This window comes from Piliocolobus tephrosceles, chromosome 7 (genome assembly GCF_002776525.5).
Source record: "Piliocolobus tephrosceles isolate RC106 chromosome 7, ASM277652v3, whole genome shotgun sequence".
Taxonomy (NCBI): domain Eukaryota; kingdom Metazoa; phylum Chordata; class Mammalia; order Primates; family Cercopithecidae; genus Piliocolobus; species Piliocolobus tephrosceles.
In genome coordinates, this window is record NC_045440.1 from 113,945,134 (window position 1) to 113,964,166 (window position 19,033).

Genomic DNA, 19,033 nt, shown 5'->3' on the forward strand with positions numbered 1-19,033 from the left:
AGAGAATATGTCACTGGAGCCAAAGGAAGAAGGAGTAAGAGTTACTGAGTAACAAATAATCTTGAAGATGAAGACATTGGCAGAGGCCACCAGCAGCAGAGGGAACCAGGTAGGACCAGAGTCAAGCCAAGGTGGCTTAATCTCAGGTTCACAGTTCCCAGAAGGAATGTGTATATGTGTGATACAAAATGATAAAATAAAATTCTGCTGGTTAAAATGAAAACCTTTTTAAAATAAGACAAACACTAAAACACATGATGTAATGAAGCCTAGCATAATGTTTTCTGAACAGTCTTGCTCTTGATCAAAAAGCATAATGAGTATGACCTGTGGCAAACTCTCTGGGTCATATATTCTTATTCGTGTAAGCAGGTTATTCTCTTCAAATCTCAGCTTCCTTATCTATAAAATAAACCGTACTCCATTATGTCAAAATTTGAGGGATTTTTTTGTATCAAAGAAAATCTGGTTCTAAACCATAAAATACATCAGATGTCCCGATTACAACTGATTAATGAGTATTGCACAGTATGTATACTGATTTATCAACTGATTATCATTTAAAATATATGTGTTTGAATTCACCTAAAACCTAAACACCAACAACTAAAAAACAGGTTCTCAGTTAGGGTGTAACCACTTTTGGGAAAGCACTTTCGGCCAGGTGTGGTAGCTCACGCCTGTTCCAGCATTTTGGGAGGCCGAGGCTGGTGGATCACCTGAGGTCAGGAGTTTGAGACCAGCCTGACCAACATGGTGAAAGCCTGTCTCTACTAATAATACAAAATTAGCTGGGCATGGTGGTGCATGCCTGAATCCCAGCGACTTGGGAGGCTGAGGCAGAAGAATCTCCTGAAGCCAGGAGGTGGAGGTTGCAGTGAGCTGAGATCGCACCATTACACTCCAGCCTGGACAACAAGAGTGAAACTCCATCTCAAAACAAAACAAAACAAAACAAGACAAAACAAGCACTTTTTTTTTTTTTTCCTACATTTGTCAATGCTTAGTTTCTTAGTCACCAGTTTTTGACAGACTAAACAAGATAAGCTAAGAGTCATGACCTGAGCTGGTATCATGAAACATTTTTGAAAAGCATTTTCCACTAAAGGCTCATGCATTTTTATTTCTTCTGATGAGTTTTCGCCCCTGAATTAGAAAATTGATCATTTTACTGTGATGCTTTGCCAATTTATTACTGTTATTGCTTCTATTTTCATCATCTTTTTGTACTTTTCAGACTTAGAAACATGAACATTGTATGTTTCTGCTGTTACATGAAATATTGTCAACTAAGATTTTAGTTTTATTTATCTTTGTTTTGTTAATCAGTTATAGGCCAATTTTCCACTAAATTGACTTTTGTCTGTCTCTTTCTATAACACAGTATTGTTGATCATGCAGTTTTCTCAGTTAGACATGCTGTGCCTCTCTATCCCACTGCGTTTCACCTCACTTGTACACACTTAAAATTTTAGAGATAATTATTAATCAAAACACAGTTATTTTGCTTTCAGTAGCAAACAAAAAATGAGACCAGGTTGCTATGATTTTTCTTCAGCTACAGTTGAAGGAAATGGTCAGACCATTCTTCTTTATTAACACTAGTGTATGTACCATAACTATAATATATTGTATACTTAGTGACCACAGCTACTTCCCTTATGAAGTAAAAGGTACTCATTATTCAGATACTATAACTTTGTTAAATGTTTTCTTTTCATGTATGTTTATGTTGAAAACACTTACGATATATGAGAGTAAATCTAAGAAAGTAGTTTATAAAACATTTTATCTTACTAAATTCTGAATATGGTATGTTTCTATTCTATAGCTATTGCATTGTAAGATTATGACATTAAAGTCAAACAAAGACAACTGGGATCTAATTAAACTAGAGAGCATCTGCACAGTAAAAGAAAATACCAACAGAGCATATAGACAACCTACAGAATGGAAGAAAGAAGATACTTGCAAACTATGCATCTGACAAAGGCCTAATATCCAGAATCTATAGGAAACTTGAATAAATCAACAAGCAAAAACCAAACAACCTTATTAATAAAATGTGCAAAACTTTTCAAAAGAGAATATTAAAGTGGCCAAGAAACATATAAAAAAATGCTCAGCACCACTAGTTATCAGAGAAATGCAAATCAAAACCACAGTGAGATACTATCTCATACCAGTCAGAATGGCTATTACTAAATAGTCAAAAAACAGCAGATGCTAGTGAGGCTGCAGAGAAAAGGGAATGCTTAAACACTGTTGTTTGGAATGTAAATTACTCCAGCCACTGTGGAAAACAGACTAGAGAGTTTTCAGAAAAATTAAAACAGAACAACCATTTGACCGAGCAATCCCATTACTGTAGACATATCCAAAAGAAAATATGTTATTCTATCAAAAAGACATGCACTCATATGTTCATTGCTACACTATTCACAATAACAGGCATATGGAATCACTCCAGGTACCCATCAACAGTAGATTGGGTAAAGGAACTGTGATACATACATACCATGGGATACTATGAAGCCATCAAAAAGAATAAAATAATAACCTTTGCAGCACGATGAATGGAGCTGTAGGCCATTATCCTAACTAAATTAACACAGGAACAGAAAAATCAAATACTTCATAGTCTTACTTGTAAATGAGAGCTAGGCATTGAACAAACATATACGTATACATGAATATAGAGACAATAGAGACTACTACAGGGTGAAGGGAGGGGGTAGGTTAAAAAACTACCCATCAGGTAGTATGCTAACTATCTTGGTGATGGGATTTGTACTGCAAACCTCAGCATCATGCAATATTCCCATGCAGCAAATCTGCACATATACTTTCCATATTTAAAATATAAGTTGAACATTTTTACAAAAATGTAAAATACATGGAAATATAATAAGCAATTTCAGTGGATTGACACAAAGTAATAGAATGTTGGACTTTATTCTATTCCAAAAATGCATTTATTATGTTCTTCATGATAATGAAAAAAGAATTGAAGGAGATCTATTAATTATAAGATGCTTTAAGGAAGTAAATAATATAGTAACATACTTGGATATTTACTCAAATGAATCAACTATTTAAAACTCTGAGAAAATTAGAAAACTTTAAGTTTGACTGTGTAGTTGATGGTATTATTAGATTGTTCTCATCTACAGATAGGTAGTAAACATTAGGGCTCTCCTATTAAAAGGATGCCTTTCTTAAGAAATACATCTTTGATTATTTTTGGATGTATGTACAAAAATCTGAGTTTTCCCAAAAATAATTCTCTATGAGTAGCATAGTGGATACAAATGAAATAAAACAGTCACTTGTTGATATTTACTTGTTGAAGCTGCTGATGCATTCACAGCCTTTATTATATTTTTTCTTTTTACTATATTTTTGAAAATTTCCATTGTAGTTGCTTCCAAATTCTTTCATTAAATCTATAATTTTATTTTTGAAATGTTTTGCAATGTCAGGTGAGGAAGAAGAGAACCATATTGACACCAGCATATAAGGGTAGTTATTTTCCCAGTATAATTTAATCAATGAAACAGAAATAATAACTGTCAGATGAATGTGTTATAAAAGTAATGTATTAGAAATTAAAATATTAGATTTTTATAATTGTGATCAGAATGGTTGTGTACTTGTGACACATGATAGATCCACAAAAATATTATTGGAATTAACTACATAATTTAGGAAACAAATGCATTCTAAACAATCAGAAGGAAAAAGATTTGCTATTTATTGATAATATTATCGTAAATACTAGTATTTGTGAAAGTAAATTTTCAATAAATTAAAATAAACAGAAAAGATAAGAATACAAATTGACATAATCCCAGAATCCAGAAATACTTATTTCTAATATTTTGATTAATGTGTTTTCAAATTTTTCAACTTTTCCATACTTTTACTATTTTGTTGCATAATCACAATAATGTACATGTATGCCTACTTTTAATGGTTAAAATTATAAAGTAAGTTATAAAATAAATATTTGCTTATGCCAGTTTTATAAGTTTGAATTCTACGTGTCACAATATTTCACAGAGCCTTTTTTAGATATTGATATTATTGTGTATGCATAATATGTTCCTTTTGACCAAATATATAATTACTTTAAAACACTTGAAAATTTACTCATTAATTTTCATTGTAATAGTCAATTTGATAAAAATGTCAAATCTCTTGGAAAATAATGTGATATTATTATACTGAAAATTTGGTCATGCTATTGTCAAGAAAAATACTTAAGATGAGACTATCTAGTTGAATAAAACTATATTTAAATTCAGACCTGTAAATCCCAGTGCTTTGGGAGGTATAGGCAAGAGGATCCCTTGAAGCCAGGAGTCTGAGGCCAGCCTGGGCAACACAGCAAAAACCTGTCTGTTATTTATTTATTTTTAATTAGCCAACTGCTGTGGCACATGCCTGTAGTCCCAGGTATTTGGGAGGCTGAGGTAGGAGGATTGCTTGACACCAGGAGTTTGAGGTAGCAGTAAGCTATGATAGCACCACTGCACTCCAGCCTGGGAGAGAGGAAAGGAGTTTATTAAATTACTGAAATACTTAGAGACCCTGTCTCTAAAAAAAAAGTAGATTAATTAAGCCTATTTGTCTATCATTTAATAATTCAATATTTTTATGACATCTTATTTGTGAACTTTTTTCCCAGTAACGTATCATTTAGAGTTAATTGATTTAAAAGATGCAAAAAAAAAAAAGATTATTGAAGAAAAATTAGTTTTTTGTAACATCAAAAACAAATTATTGTATCATTTTCTTATACGATTTGGTGAAAATTCATTATTGAACATGAGATAAAAACCAACTCTAGCACAGTTTAAATTAGTCAATTCTAAATTCTACCTCTAGTCTGCTGGATATTAACCTGTCTGTGATACAGGTACTTCCATAGGAATGTGATTTTCATTTTATCTGCCTTCTGCCTACAGTTGAATTGTACACTAACCTTCCCTTATTCTCAAATCAAAGTGATAATATTGTTCCAGATAGGTTTGGGTTACATAATGTGGTGGCTAATTTTATGTGCCAATTTGGCTAGGTCACAGAGTACACAGATATTTGGTCAAATATTATTCTGGGTTTTTCTGTTAGAGTGTTTGTTTTTGGATAAGATTAACATTTAAATTAATATACTGAGTAAAGCAGATTGCCCCCTTAATATCGGTGAGTCTCATTCGATCAGTTGGAGGCCTAAATAGAAGAGAAAGGCCAATTCCTGCCTCCCACCAGCCAAGTAAAAGAGAACTCTTCTTGCCTGATGGACTTTGAACTGGAACACTTTTTTTTCACACTAGAACTGAAACATTGGCTATTCCTGGGTCTCCAGGCTGCCAGTCTTTGCACTAGAATGGCACCATCAATTCTCCAGGTTGCTGACTTATCCTGAAGGTCTTGGGACTTGCCTGCCTTCATGATTACATGGGCTAAGTCCTTATAGTTTATCAATCAATTATCTATCTATCCATCTATCCATCTATGTATTTATTTACAAAGCAATATACAAATAATTGAAATTTACTGCTCAAATTCTGCATGTATTCTGAAAAAAGGTGGATGCAATAAAGAAACTGTAATAGCGTGTGGCTTACCCAGAGTGAGACATAGTCAGAAATGTTTATTTTTTAAAAAAATTAAATCTATATAATCAGAAACCCATATGTATGTGCTCCATAGATTATTAATATGAATTCTTCTAATCATTTACATATTCATGTTAGAATACTTTGTATTGATTACTGCATTACTCAGCTTCTGTTAAGTAATTTAAATGATCATCCCCAAAAATCAGACACATACAACATTAGGCATTTATTCCTTGTTCTTGGGTCTCCCTGTTGGCTTGGGCAGTTTGGCCACATTTCAGCTCCATATGTAGCTGCTAAGAACATCTTCTTATCAAAGATGTGAAGAGGGCACAGAGGATTCATCCTCTCCCTAAATGTTGTAGATAGGTAGGTGGATGGATGGATGGATGGATGGATGGATAGATAGATAGATAGATAGATAGATAGATAGATAGATAGATAGATAGATGATAGATAGAGATTATGGATGAGTAATATATAGTGGTTCCATGTAACTTGTGATGTAAGGTCTAAAATTAAATATGTGCTGCATTGACATTTGGTAAAATGAGGAGGGCCTCAAATGACCTAATTGGCAAGATTCCTGCCTGCTCTGCTCTTGCAGATAAGGACACCTAGCCAAAGAAACCTCCTTATCTCAGAGAGCAGGTACATTTTCTGCTTATCTCTGAGTGGTGGGTTTCAGTTTCCTGTCAGCATTCAGAATTATGCAAACAACACAAAGACTTCCCCACAAGGAAGTAAAAAGTCACTCTACTCTAGTTTCTACAAAGCCTGCATCCCACAGTACATGGTTGGTCATTCCATTCCCAAGTGCAACTGCCAAATATGGTATGGGTTGTCCTCCTCCACTGCACTGTGAGTGTAAGTGACTAATGAACTGCTGTCTATTTCATCTGTCCAGTGTTAACAGTCATGTGTTCAACCATCTTCATAATCCTAAGGCAGAAATTCCTCCTCTATTAATGGGATCAATAGGACACAATAAAAATATAACATATGAAAAATAGATTGGTAAAAACATGAACTGAAATGCTTAGGCATTGAGGGCCTTTTCTAGATTTTGTTCTGACAGTGCACATGTTGCAGCATATTCATAAACAATATTAACATGAAGCAAGTAACAGAGAGAAACACATCTGAAGGTTTGTAATTTCAGTTGTTGCATTTTAAAATAATAGTATACCTCAACATTGCTTCTCACCATTCCCCCTTAAATTCTCCCACCTGCCCTAGTTCTCTTACCGAGGGAATAAGTCCATACTTTATCTTGTGATAAAATTATTAAAAGCTAATAATATTTCTAATGTGTACTTAAATAATGACTTGGAGCCAGTTTATTCAAAAATCACATTTTTACTAACTTAACTATAGATTTGGAAAGCATGCAATTTTTTACCATTTGGCAAAAAAACCTGTCTTCATTAATGTTGACATTAATAATGATTTTTTATAAAACTCTGAGTTGTAAGCTAGAAAAATTATGAACCATTTGAGGCTCTATTGTATATATATATATTTTTTAACCTAGTAACTCAAATAGTATTTAATGTGTTATAATGCACATAGAATTTATCTAGAGCTGGTATAAATAGCAAGGTACAAATATGATTTATCATGTTTCCATATCATTTTAAATATTTTTTGGCTATCATGAATATTTATAAATAAGTGAAAAGATTATTATTATTTGCAGCTCTGTACAAGTTTCACTGTTGAAAAGCTGAGACTGTTTAAACCTGTCTAAAAGCTGTACTATTCCAAAATCTTGTAGATGCAGTTATTTTATTTTAAAAAGTATATATATTGAGTTATCCTGAACTTCAGACTTCTTTATCAGTATTATCATCTAGAATTCTATTAGTGTTTCCATTTTGGTCTAAAGCATCATTATCTCTTTCCAGTATTGTTTCAATAGCCTCCTAAACTGATCTCACTATATCTCCTGTATACTCCCTAGCAACTTTTCTTCATCCTGCTGCTATATCAATTTCCTTTTGAATGTGCACTCTTTTGTGGCACTCTTCTAATCAAAATTATCCAATAATTTCCTATCTCAGAGAGAAAAACAAAGTGTATATATATATATGGTTTTCAAATTTGGCTCTACAGTCAGTCACCAGGGCTTTTTAAATTTGTTATGGCTAAATCTTAGCCCAGATCAACTGAATCAGAATTTGTGGAGTTGCTAACCAAGCAATGGTACTTTCATAGTGATCTTATTGGGCAACTGGGGCTGATAACCACTGACAATTTTGTTCTAGCTCCTACTTCTCTATAACTTTATCTAGCACATTATTTCTTGCCAACTCTACTGCAGTCACATGGCCTAGTGGATAGTCCTCAAACTGCTACTGCCATTAGATAAAGAAGGATCTCCTTTTCTGAGCTGGATATTTTAAATGGTTCTAGTTGGCCTTCGTATAGCAATACTCTTCCCCTCAATGGGAGTCTGTGGAGACAGAGAATGTACTAATGCACATACCCATTCTAGAATACGCTACAAACACCTGGAATCCCATAATTCCCTATGAAAAAGATTCTAATCCCACCTCCAGGGTCTTCACAAGCCTCTTCTCTGGACTATATTCACAAGTGTGGTGGCCCGAAGAGTGGCCAAAGGCTGTGTTCATTGGGAAGTAAATAAGAGTTTGGATATGGAAGGTAAATTCCCACAAACACATGTGACCCTTTGTGGTGTGATACAAAAGCCCAGGGTGGAAAAAGAAAGGAGGTGATTATCAGTCTGCTGTCCCACCTTGAGGGCTTGCCCTTCCCACAATGATATATGCTCCTGTGTGGAATTTCAGAGTCCTAAATGCCAGGTCATTATAAAGGCTTAATTGTCAAATATAGATTATAATGATTTGTTAACTTGATTTTTAGTTTTAAAATATTTAAATATATGGTTTATAAACCTCCATTTGTATTTTGGTCCATGACTCTACAAATGTTAAGAATGGGCGATCTCGAACACGTGAAGCATGATCTTGTCTTGAGGACTTTGCGCTTTTGTTCCCTCTGCTGGGAAGTCTGCCTCCCAGAGTTCTTCATGGCATTGTATCCCACTTTAAATCTCTGTTTAAATATTATTTTGTCTGTGAGGTCTTTCCTAACACTCTTGTTTTGAATGATAATTCGCCTCCTCTCCAAATTCTAACATGTTCTGTTCTCTAAAGTGTGCAGTATAGTTCTCCAAAACCTTGTCATTGTTGTGTCCTCTGGTGAAAGTATTATCCCATGGAAACAAACACCTGTATTTTGCAGAGCCTCAAATTCTAGGAATTTGAGAAAGAAAAGCAAAATGTCACAAGTGAATACAACAGGTAATAGAAATAGAAGTAATGGAAATGACTCTCGTTTTCACCCTTCGATTTCTAGATAGTGAATTTTGAATAGGAGAAGAACATAAAAACTATATAGTGGTTTCTGATATGAATGAAGCATATACCGTATTATGAAGGACATTATTTCAGTCTGCAAGGTGTTTGCTGCCCAGCTGGTACCATGACTGAGTAGTCAGAAACAGCTAAACCATCATGCTCTCAGGCTACCTGCTACAGTGTAGTGAGGGAAATGGTAAGACTAGTTATGTCAACAAGTATGAGCTCATTGCCTAACTTTGTTTGTTATAAAGTAAGTGCCCTGTTCAAAAGGAATGATGTGAAGAATACTCAGGAGGTCATTAAGGTGTTTGATAAGTCCATAGATGATGAGTTTGACTAAAGCATTTTGGATAAGGAAGTTAAATTAATACCAGAGTATCTCTTCTAGAGATGACAAAGCACTGCCCTTTTCACAATGAAAGCTGTTGAATGTAATCAGCATGCCAGTATCCCCCTGGGGAATGGCACAGTACTAGAGCTTGTTATTGATCTCTGCTGTTGGCATGTTGGTCACTCACCCATAATTAGCCAGATCAAGCTGGCTGTCAAAGCCCCATATTACTGAGCTCAGCATAACATCCATCCCTGCTGATATAACCACTAAGTTCCTATGCCCACTGGGCTACAACAGAGATATCTGGGCAGATAGACTGATTTGCATCCATAGAACAGTTCCACTTGTCCACATGGGTTTGGAGATTGCCATCTGCTGAAATGCTTTTTGGTTTTCCTTCATATGGAGCACAAATATCATTATATTTTGTGCCCACTCAGAGGAAGTTTATCTACATAATTCTTCCCAGAATTCCTTGTCACCAGTTTCCCAATTGTGTTCCTTCCATATCCCTGACCATCCAACCAGATAATTTGCCACTTGTCATGAATGACTTCAGATGATTACATCTGGCATTTTCTTCTTCTTGCTAAAATGAACAATCAGGCGTACTGCTCAAAATTCTGCCAACTGGAAAGATTTTCCTTTACCATTATTTTAAAAATGATTTTCCAGTATGCGGCTAAAACTTTGTAGCTCTCCACATTCAGATAGTATTAACATATTATGTAGAATCATTTATAAATGGGCTAGAGTATTGTTTTCAGTCTAATGGACATAAGAAACCATAATAAGTATTGAAAGTGAGGAATCAATTTAACATGCATATGAACAATGGACATGTGGACCACTTTCTAAGATGCCTTATTTGAGTCTGTAGGACTTACTTGAACTCAATCTCATAGATAACAGTTTTGCTTGATGATGAAGTGCTGCTGTGCTCACCTAATTTTATGGTTCAGTCAGTCAGACAACATCCTTTTCATGATGTTCGCTTGATAAATTTGTTGGTAATCATCAAGCATTCAGTCTCTACTCAGGCTCTGTAATACGCCCAGATCTTTTTCTTAAAATAAGAATAGTTATCCCTAGAGGGTGGTGTAATTTTGTTAAAATCTTTAGAGTTGCATTATGATTATCTGGATATGCCTGCCCAGTGCTCTGTATAGCATACCTGGCTGTCATAGATATGTCAAGGAAAATTGGATCTGCTGAATCATATGGTCCAAGTGGCAGAGCAGTTTGCAAGCAACCTAGACCTGCTGAAGAGCCTTTTCTTGATTTGAGCCACACTCCAAACTAGTAGCTTCTCAGGTTACTTGATAAAAGTTTTGGATTAGCAAGCCAAAGTGAGATATTTGTCACTTAGTAAATCTAAAAATCTCAATAAACATCATGCCTGTCTCATAATTTAAGGAGGGGACAGATGCAGCAACTTGTCTTCAATTTAGAAATTGTATCTTACATTGTCCCAGGCTGCTAAATCACTGCAAAGCATGATGGAAAAAAAAAAAAAAAAAAAAAAAAAAAAACTAACAAAACTAAAAATCCATATAGTTGCCCTGTAATCAATAAGAATAAATGAAATTTGAACTTGCATTTTTGTCTTACTGCTTTGAAGCCTCCAACTTTGATAATGTGCATGACCTACAATAGAGTTGATGCACTTTACCATGGAACTTCAAAAGCACTTGGCCAAGTACTTGAAGATGCTGAAGACAGAGACCCAGTGGGACCTCCAGGTGCTGCAGATCCAACTACTTCCTCATGCCAACAAGATAATCTGGCACACTTGTACAGTGTGTGCCATCTGCAACCATACCTAATTTTACATCAAATTTCTGAGTTTAAACATGGACTACTGCTGCTTCACTTCCACCTTCTAAATCTTACACAGATTTATTTTGTGGCCAACACTGCACTAGAACCTTAAAGGAAAGGGAATTTCAAATTACATAATTCCAGTTTAGCTAAATTGATACAAAACAACATCACATTAATTATTTCCATGTTAATTTCCTCTTCCTTTAATAGCCAGAATCTACATAATTATTTTGAAGTCATACTCGTGTTTCAAAATTTAACAAGATTTTCTATGTCTTTTGCAACTGTAACTCAATTATTGACACCAAACTCTTCTTTCAAGGCAGTTAAGTGATAGCTCACTAGACTTGTAAGTGCACCCAAGGTAACTAAAAGAAAAATTCATACATATAAAAATCAGATCAAATTATTAAATATTTTAAAATTCTGACAAAATATTCATGCAATGTTTTATAATTTATCAAAATACATTGCTTTACACATTTCTTAGTGCATGAACCTCTTAAAAATGAATATATAGTCTATGTCATTTTATCAGTTTATGGAATATATTTCTACATTCTTTCAACACATCTATTAATTGACTACCAGATGACTGGAACATGGTGCAGGGTTTATAATAATAATCAAGGTAGGCAAGTCCCAATTGTAAAATAATTAGTATTCTGGAAGATAAAGGGGAGGGGGGATAGGAAAACCAGGTAATGAAAAGTAAAAGTACTATACTAAACCTCAAGTAAAGTTTTATGAGGTGAAGAAAACAGAGTACTGTGGGAGAGAAATATAAGTCTATCTAAAGGAAGTTACTTCTGTTAGATAGAATTTGAACTGGAAAAGCAATGACAAGAAGGTGATCACTGTAGAGAAATCTAAGATAAGAGATCTAAGATAAGTGTGCTCCAGCAAGATACTAAGGAAGGGCAGCAAGGTTGGCATGTTGCAGGAGAAAAACAAAAACAAGAAAACAATGGAGTGTCTGGAACATGATGAGAAAGGGATGAGTGTTGCTGGATGAAGTCAGAGAAATAGCTGGACTCAGAATATGTAGCATTTTATAGGCTATGGTAAATAATCAATATATGTTATCCTTGAATTTTTGAAGTGTATAGAGCAAGTATTTTGCAAAATGCACCTCTCATTGGACTTATTTGATGTGTCCACATGATTAGATTTAGGTTATGCATAGGGATACCAAGGCGGTAATATTGGGTCCTTAGTAAATCATGTCAAGAGTCATGATGTCTCCAACTTGCTGTCAGATGGCTCCAAAAACAATCAGTGTAGTAGGAGGGAGAGGAGAAAGAAGGTTGGGAGGAGGAGAGAACAAGGAGTGATAAAACAAATGGATAGAAACTTTTAAAAAATTACCATCTCTATACCCTTTGTTTACGTATGAAAGTTCTTTGTTCTATTCTTCTTTTATGTAATTTTGAAATTATATCAAAATAAAAATTACCCAAAGTAATAAATAAATAAATAATATCAATTATCTAAATGTGATATGGAGACAATTATTTTTGGTATAGGAATGGCATGATACAAATTACATTTTAAAAATACCTTTTTATGAGCAGAACAGACCCTTTAAAAGTGGTAGAGTGTAGCGACAGGGAAATTAGTCAGGAGACCATAATGATAGCCAATCCAAGAAGTAATGGTGACTGGATTACCGTCCATAACTGGATTTTATTCCTAAAGATAGAAATAAGTGGCTATAAAATATGTTGGAAGTAGAAAATAGGGCTTATTAATGAACTGAATTTAGAGTTTTGTGAAGAAATAACCAATCAAGAACCTTCTTGGTTTCAATTATGAGCAAGTGTGTAAAATGCGAGTAAAAGCCTGGATTCGGAAAAGTTTTGACAAGGAGTTTAAGGGGATGGAAATTATGAGCTATGTTTTGAAAATGTAAAATGTGACATTAGTATATAATATCCAAGTAAAGATATGGATAATTTGAACAATATAAATATTTTGTGAGTCCAAAAGAGTCAAATGTCATCAATTTCATATGACTTCATCACCTAATATTATGTGACTGTGGATATTAATCTGCAGTTCAGAGAAAAGCTCAGATTTAAACAGATTTGAGAAGCATTGGAATATTGATGTTATTTAAAGCTATAAAACTGGATGTGGTCACATAGGAACAAATGTAAACAAAAAATAACTTTATAGGTGAGCTAACAACAAGATATTTATAAATAAAAATTGAGGCTGAGCACAGTGGCTCCTACTTGTGACTTCCCAAAATTTGGGGAAGCCAGGGTGGGAGGATTGCTTGAAGTCAGGAGTTCAAGACAAGCTTAGGTGACGTAGGGAGACCCCTGTCTCTATAAAAAAGAAAAACAAACAAAAAAATGAGTCAGGTAGTCCTAGCTTGTAGGTAGGCTGAGCTGGGAGGATTGCTGGAGTCCAGGAGTTGAAGGCTACAGTGAGCTATGATTGTTCACTGCACTTCAGCCTGGGTGATAGAGCGAGACACTATCTTAAGAAGAAAAGAATAGATTAAGAAAACAAGTATAACAAGAAATTTCAGAAAAAGCAGATGAAGTGATTAAAATTATTTGTATTTTCTTGAACAAAATATTAAAACTATTTTTCAGTTTGATCTTTTGGCATTGCTGTGTTTCATTCCCTGTCACATAAATAAATAAATACAATCTTCTGAGTCACTATGAGTCTATAAACTTGACTCTTGATTTAATAAAGAATCTTAGCAAACCTTTTCAAATTTCACAACCCTAGCACTTACCTAACTGCAATATTCAACATTTTATATGCTGCTCCAACTTCTACCAACTGTACAATAAACTACTAACAGTTTAAGATAGACTCAAAAAGAAATACACAGCCATAATACTTTCTTATGTTTTATTGTGCAATAAATTTGACATAAAGGTTGCAAACCCACATTTACTTGATACATGGTGCAATGTAAACTGATAATTTCCACTTTCTCTTCTCCTTCTCTTCTCTTTTCATCAACAGACCGTTGATTTTTTATCTTATATTCAGGAGCCCCATCAAGGAGAAGTATATACTTGCTATATACATCAAAGCAGCAGTTTTCAAATTGCTACTACTTGGTAGCAAAACCAGAAATGTAACATGAAAATGAAAATAGCTTAATAGATGATATAAAATTGCTCCTAGGGTAAATCTGGAGGACCAGGCTGAAAAAAATAAGCAAGAACAAGGTAACTAACCAGTAGACAACAGGCTACTGAAACAGACTGGCTAGATGATACTCTGAACATTAATGTTTCTGGAAACAGCCCTGTCATCACTCAGGAATGCCACTCTTGGAAATTTGATTATTTTAACTTGAATAGCCTCAAACTTTTCTTGAATAGCTTTCACTCTCCTTTAACATTCAATGCCTGAGAAAGAAATATGTGAATTCAAGCTCAACCCAAGTTTATATATCTATGAGCTATTAGGGTGTGAATGTAGGATGGGGCCCTGCCTGCTTCAAGTTCCACCATCACACTAGGGATTCCTTCACAATTCAAGGGGTATTTACATGATGGATAATTAACAAGTAACAAATATCTACTCTAACCAAAATTATACATACAATGTTCTTTTGTTTAGAAAAAATTTATCCTATATGACATAATACAAATATTTCTTGTACAACTGAAACAAATTTCATTTTCAAGGGAAAATTGCCTAAAATTTCAATAATTTTTGATCCAATTCTATGTTTGAATTCTGTAGAAAATACTTACTGCTTTTTACAGGAGGAAATTTGTTACAATATAAATATAAGTACAAACACTAGCAAAGATTTAAAAATGGATAAAGGCTCTAGTTTACAGCACATAATTTACAAATTACCTCCTCTATCACCTATTTCAAATTCTTCTGGTTTCGAGACAGCAATCTCAACCTGACAGGGTTCTCTACCTAATTCTATGATCCAAACTTATGTTAATTAAATATCTGTGACTTTGGTGTTCCTACCTGTACAGATTACAATAACATTTAGGCCTCTGTGCTGTTGTGCTAGTGGGTGTAGCAGGGGGTCATCTGAATTCTATTCATATTCTTCCCTCCTTTATGTAATATTTACCTATTTGGATGGTGAGGATTGATCATCCCAGCCAATATAAATACCCCGTTTTTACTTTTGATTTAATCATATGAAAACTACTTTGGCCAGAGATAATCTCGTCTAAATCAACGTGACTCATCTTGGAAGCATTCTTCAGAACCCAGACTTTCAAATGAGCAAAGCCACGAATCATGGGGCGTTAACAATAGACTTTTTTTCCCAACTACGTATTTAGGTGTAATTTAACTTCTGTCCTTTGTCTCTGACTGCATTCTGCTTATGGGAGGACATTTTTCGAAGATTGGTTGTTAGTTCAAAACACATTATATAGTCTTCAGGACAACATTATAACTATTCAAGTTTCAGGCTCATGTGTTGGGGAAGGGAGGGAGATATATTAAGTATTTAGAGCTCATCAAGGTGACTAGCGTTATGTAGTCCCTCTAGTTGCTTTGGACAGCAGGTGGAACAGAGGCCTTAGAAATCACTGAGTGGTGACCAAAAGAAAATGCCATAGAATAATATAAGCTATGCTTATTTTTAAGATGACTTTACACTGATTTTTCACCTAGAGCCCTGATGGACTTATTAGAGGACACTTTTAGGAAATTTATTCTAGTTCTCAAATACTAAGTTATATGGACTTATCTTGATCATGTGTGTAGCTGCCTGCCTCTGAGGTAACCTCCATTGGTCTCCACCTCCTAGTATTGATTCCATTGTACAGTCCATTCCCACCTACTACTAGGGTTGATCTATGTGGCCAATAGAATATGACAGATTGATGGTATGTTGCTTCTGTGATTGAGTTATAAAATATATTGTAACCTCCATCCTGGTCCCTCTTTTTGTTTTTGTAATTTCAATAGCTATAGGAGTACAGGGGGTTTTGGGTGACATGAATGAATTGTATAGTGGTGAGGCCTGGAGTTTTAGAGTATCCATTACCTGAATAGAGTACATTGTACCTAATAGATGATTTTTCATCCTTCACCCACCTCAAACCCTCCCTCCTTCTGAGTCTCCAGTTTCCGTTAAACCTCTCTGCACGTCTTTGTGTATCCATAGCTTAGGTCTCACTTCTAAGTAAGAACATGCAGTATTGCATTGTCCATTTCTGAGTTACTTCACTTAGAATAATGGCCTTCACTTCCATATAAGTTGCTGGAAAAAAAATTCATTACTGTATTCTTGTTTATCAGTATTTTTCCATGTTGTTAATATATCACATTTTCTTTATCCAATTATCGGTTGATGGCCATTTAAGTTGATTCCACATCTTTGCAATTGTGAAATCTGCTGCAATAAACCTATGCATGCAGGTGTCTTTTTAAAATAGTGACTGCTTTTCTTTTGGGTATAAAACCAAAACTAATCAATAGGACCTAATTAAACTAAAAAGATTCTGCACAGCAGAAGAAATATTGAATGAACAGTCTACAGAATTGGAAAAAAAATTGCAAACTTTACATCCAACAAAGAACTAATATCCAGAATCTACAAGGAAGTCAAATAAATCAGCCAGAAAAAAAAAAAAAATCAAATAATCCCATTAAAAAGTAGGTAAATGACAACAACAGACATTTCTCAAAAGAAGATACAAAAATGGCCAACAAATATTTTTAAAATGTTCAGTATCACTAATCATAAGGGAAATAAAAATTAAAACCTCAATGAGATACAACCTTACTCCAGTATGGGTATTGGGCATTATTAAAAAATCAAAAACAATAGATGTTGATGTAGCTGTAGTGAAAAGGGAATGTTTGTACACTGTTGGTGGGTATGTGAATTAGTATCTCACTTTTTTAAGTGACTTATCAGGGAGAAGTCAGCTGCAAGGGAGCACAGCTTTATGTTGAGACTCACGTGATAATTAACCAAGACTTTCTGTGACTGACCATATAAGTGAGCTACCTTGGAAGCAGGTCCATCAGTCTCTGTCAACTTTCAGATGACTGAACTTTGACTGACAGCTTTACTAAAATGTTATAAAAGATCCTGAATCAGGATCAGCTATATAAACCACTACTGAAATTCTGATCTTAAAAACTATGTTAGATAATAAATGCTTGTTATTTTAAGCTGCTATTAATAATGTTTAGAGCAATTTTCACAGTAATAGAAAATTAAGTCTGTTAGGAAGGTTGTCTTAAAAACATTAAAGAGCTATATTAATAACCATTACTAGAAACCCATAGTCCTTATGATTTTAGACTATGTCATAGAATCCTTTGGATGTCAGTTTAATATGATATAATTTTTGTACTACTCAATGGAGATAATTAAATATCAAGCCCATTAACCAAAGAAAGTGGGATACACTTTTTTTTCTCAACAGAAATTTTGGTATGCCACAGCAAGAAAAAACATTAAAGTGTAATTAAGATACCTTAGTGTAAACAGATGTTTTAGAAAACACACAGTAGGAAAATGAAAACACAGTGAAACAATTTTTGAAATTAAGATAATTAGTTAAAAATGGAGCTTCTTAGACAAATAAACAAGTAGTCAATCTTTCATGAGAAACAAGAAGGCTCACTTTGTGCTCAACATTGCTGGCATGATTTATTATAAGGAGAATATTTTAGCCCTGTGGAATTATCTTCTATTTTACATCAGCTAAATGAAGAACAGAGGATGAGAATGGCAGAAGGAAGAGTTTCTAGAGAAGAAACTAGAAACACGTTTTTACAGCAGCCTTCTGGAAATAGAAGTGACAGGTTTTTTTGCTTTTGTTTTTGTTTTTTCCTATTCAGGTTATAAGCAATGCCTTGAAAATTTGGGTTTTAGGCCTAATCTTGTTCAATAGTCCAGAGTATCAAAAGCTCAGCATCAACTCTATAAATGTAAGATAATTTATATGCAATTATAAAGAATACTTGTTTACAGTTAGAAAGTTAGGAGAACAATGTTTAATTCAAATACTTTCTTGAGGGTTTCAGACTTAACATCAGATAAATACCTTGCAGTTTTCTCAGCTCAATTACAACAGGAATGTTATTCTACACTCCTTGTTGAGGATGACCTGCCAGACTGTGAGGCTGACCAACTCCTGCAGATGACTAGGCTCCAATACATGCACCGACCAAAACTTATTACAGAAGACTTAGATAAATTAACAGCAAAGGCTCCATGAAACAGACCTGGAATGAGTCTTAGAGACAAATGATGGGTCAGAAATGTTAGATGATGAGGAGGATTTGCAGAGGGCTCCGGAACTAAGTCGCCAAGTAATTGACCTTGAAGATGAAGAAGCAGATCTCTGCAGAGCTATTCAGCTAAGTATGCAAGGCAATTCCAGAAATTTATCTCAAGATGTTCCATAGACCTCAGGGACAAATCTCACTTCAAAAGAGCTTTGGAAGAGAAGAGAAACCTATTTGAAAAGCAGCAGCAGCATCAGCAGCACCAGGTAGATTCACCAGGACAAATTTCATATCCATGTGAAAGACTGACCACAAGTTCAGGAGCATGTGAGAGTGATCTAGGTGACATGAGTGAATAAGCCATGTTTCAGGCAGCTGTGACCATGTCTTTAGAAACTGTTGGAAATAATTTGAAAACAGAAGGAAAAAATATCATTCAAAAGTAATTTAGGCTGGGTGTGGTGGCTCACATCTGTAATCCCAACATTTTGGGAGGCCAAGGTGGGAGGATCACTTGAGGTCAGGAGTTCAAGACTAGCCTGGCCAACATGGCGAAACCACATCTCTGCTAAAACTACAAAAAAAAAAAAAAAAAAAGAAAAGAAAAAGAAAGAAAGAAAGAAAATAGCCAGTTATGGTGGTGCATGTGTAGT

The 19,033-nt window shown here is 34.6% G+C and overlaps 1 pseudogene; it reads left to right on the plus strand.

Annotated features, from left to right (window-relative positions):
- The first annotated feature begins 67 nt into the window (after positions 1 to 67).
- On the plus strand, positions 68 to 18,722 carry LOC111549645 (annotated as a pseudogene).
- Positions 18,723 to 19,033: the final 311 nt, after the last annotated feature.